Source organism: Rhinoraja longicauda, unplaced genomic scaffold, assembly GCF_053455715.1.
Source record: "Rhinoraja longicauda isolate Sanriku21f unplaced genomic scaffold, sRhiLon1.1 Scf002638, whole genome shotgun sequence".
Classification (NCBI taxonomy): domain Eukaryota; kingdom Metazoa; phylum Chordata; class Chondrichthyes; order Rajiformes; family Arhynchobatidae; genus Rhinoraja; species Rhinoraja longicauda.
Genome location: NW_027603851.1, coordinates 1 through 3,258, shown reverse-complemented (window position 1 = coordinate 3,258; position 3,258 = coordinate 1). Strand labels below are relative to the sequence as shown.

Here is a 3,258-nt window from a genome sequence, read left to right as displayed (position 1 = left end):
CTGACGTTTAATATAAAACTAGACGTTCAATAATTGAAAGACATTGCACATGATTGTCATTTCAAGGTGGATTTTCACCCAAAGTTTCTCTTTTATACGTCAGAAATAGTCTGGGACAGGAGGATCGGAGCAGAGATAAAACTATATACTGTTATTTGTGGGAAATCTTCTATAACTTATGTTAATAAAGTTGTAATCTCTCCATTGCAAATAAATTAAAGGGTATAAAACATTTATGTGCGGAAATATATTTTAAACAAATGAATAAAAGTGCAGCTTTAGTGAAGGAAATTCTCTGTGGCATAATAAAATCCCGTAGCCTAGTTGTAAATTATGTCAGAAGACAATTCACTATTGTGACAATTCATCTTTACAGCTTTTTAGAAAATGTGTAATAAATATATAGGAAATGCTTGGGCTTTAGATAATGTATAGTTATACTGGCTAATGTTAACCGGGTGAGTAAGATAAATTGTATGCACCAACTTACACTATCTCCCTCGCTGAAAATACTGATTTTTATCATTCTTTTTCACAGTGGATCTCAGCTCAGCCAGTGAGGATGACTTTGACAGTGAGGACAGTGAACAGGAATTGAAAGGCTACGCCTGCCGCCATTGTTTTACCACCAGTAGGTGTTCTTATAATTCATATTCAATGAAGGAATGAGATACGTTTGGCTGGTTATTTTGAAATGGCATTATATGTAAATTGTGTTGAAAAGTATTTAACCGCAGGTCACTTCCAAGGTTTTCATCAATATGTGCATATTGTATGTAGCATGTGTGCCGAAGGGCCCTGTTACTGTGCAACACTGTTCTGTGTTCCTGTGCTGCACGGTTCTGTGTACCCGTGATCATATCTGCGCATGTACATGTTTATTACCTTGTTTTACCCTGAAGCCTTTCATACAGTTGGATAGTGGCACAGATGCACGGGGTGGGAGATGTGGAAATGTATTGAGTTCTTGACAACCTTGCTCTTGTGATTAGCTTGCTTAGAAGCCAATCACAGCCCTTCTTTCTTTCATCTCATCAGTTTCAATACAGTACGCACTGTAGTGTCGGCCACAAACTTGTCATCTTGTCACGAGTATTTAGGATGAGGTACTCTGCAGTGATGTTATGTTGGCTGACATCTGCCTCATGTTTGCACAGTAAAATGGCGAGGGGAAATGCTTTTCCTTGAAAACGCAGCTATAAATGAATGTAAATAGCAGTTAAGTCTTTAAAGATGAAGTTACCTATTTCTGTAATTCATTTGTGGAAATTCTCCTTTTTGAAATGTGATGACCTAATTCAGGTTTTCTTCAAACTCAACGTTCCTATACGTACACGGTGGCACGTAATGGCAGGAACATTGTAAGGGGCGAACTTAAATTTGTAAAAGAAAAATTGAAAAAGCTGTATTTTGTCACCACTCCATCTATCTTGAGCCATTTTGTAATTACAAGCATTGTAAGGGATATAAGAGAAGACAAGTGTATGGAGTGGATGACAGATCAACCATGGGCTTGTGACGGAGCAAACTGTATCCAAATATTCTGATTGTGTCACTGTATTCGACCTTAAAGAAGCACACAAAGATTCTGCAGGAAACATCTCCCCTTTGATTTTCTTCCATTTTTATCTGCCCTCAACTCAGTACTACTAATATCACAGTTGAGAACAGTACATTTAAGAGAAGTGTGGTTGATAATCAAAATTCTGTGTCTTGTCTTTTCAAGACATTTAAGCATAATTTGCTACATTTGGAGACACAAGAAACTGCAATTGCCAGAACAGTGAGCAAAAAAATAAAAAGCTGGAGGAACTCGGCAGGACAGGCAGCATCCCTGGAGGCAATGGACAGATGATGTTTTGGGCCCTTTTTGTCTCAAGAAGATCCAGCTTGACACAAAAGGATATCTGTCTATTCTCTCCACAGATGCTGACTGACTCGCTGAGTTCCTCCAGCACTTTGTTTTTTTGCTCATGATTGGAATTTGTCTGATTCGTGCAGGTTTCTTGCCAATCTTGACGTAAGCATTGGAATTTTATATTTCAATAGAGTTTTTATTAAAACTAGTGCACTATTTCTGTTTTTTTTTTTTAAAACACAGCATCCAAAGACTGGCATCACGGTGGAAGGGACAACATATTATTGTGCACAGAGTGTCGGATTCATTTCAAGAAATACGCGGAGCTGCCACCCATCGAGAAACCAGTGGATCCCCCGCCATTTATGTTTAAACCAGTTAAAGAAGAGGAAGATGGGCTCAGTGGAAAACATAGCATGAGGACCAGAAGGAGTAGGGGCTCGGTATGAGAGTCGTTCTTTCTTTCATTTTCGCTTCATAAAATATGAAATTTAGGCACGTTCAAAGTGATGTGGATGTGGTGAATGGTTCGCCGTTATTTTCTGAAAGCTCGTCATGCATTTTAGCAGCAACGTGCATCCTAATTTATTGCTGCATCAAATACGATCATGTGATGCAAAGTGGCATCGAGCCACATGCATTATATCGCGTAAAGCAATTCACATCGTGCTTTAATGCATTCCGGCTCCGTGACACCAAACTGTTTTGATTTAGTGTTGTCATTTTGTTCATGCAGCAGACATGAAATGTTCTCTGTTGGGTATTCCATATTTCAAATTTATATGATGCCATTGCCATTGAGTATGAAAACCAATTCATTAAAATATAAAGGTGGTGTTCGGTTTTGCAGCAAACGAAGCACTCCTTCTCCTGGCTGCAGCTAATAAAGAAATGGAAACTTGAGACGCATACAGAAATATTCCCCAGTGTGAGATTGTGTAGGTGGGGGGCTTCAAAACCATCTCAGTTCTAACCCGCACATTTTTGATAAATCTCCCCAACCAAAAGATCACTTTTTCTCACAAAATATGCAGTTGCTGTCGTGGGTCGATCTAAAACAATGAGCGATAAACAGTAGGAGTAGACCAAGTGTTCAGATCACAGGGCTGGTTTTAGAGAAGTAATTCTGCAATTCGTTTCTATGCCAGTCTCAAAATTAGCATGGACTTTTTCTTTTATAAAAAGTAGGAATGTCACAAGTGGAGTCTCAACTGGCAACATTTACCAGTAATTAACTAGAAAATATTAATTGGAATCTTCACATTGTGATTAAAGCGCATTTGAATTATTTATCACCCCAATCCATCTGGGTCTAATAATAATTTTATTGTTAATTAGATGTCTTCACTGCGCAGTGGCCGTAAAAAGCAGACGGCCAGCCCCGACGGTAGAACCTCACC

General features: G+C 38.7%; 1 long non-coding RNA gene across 1 annotated transcript; it reads left to right on the top strand.

The window, feature by feature from the left end:
- Positions 1-537: 537 nt before the first annotated feature.
- LOC144591878 (uncharacterized) lies at positions 538-3,258 on the top strand. The gene is made up of 3 exons (XR_013547040.1): positions 538-631; positions 2,102-2,301; positions 3,197-3,258. It is a non-coding gene; the product is annotated as an uncharacterized LOC144591878 (long non-coding RNA).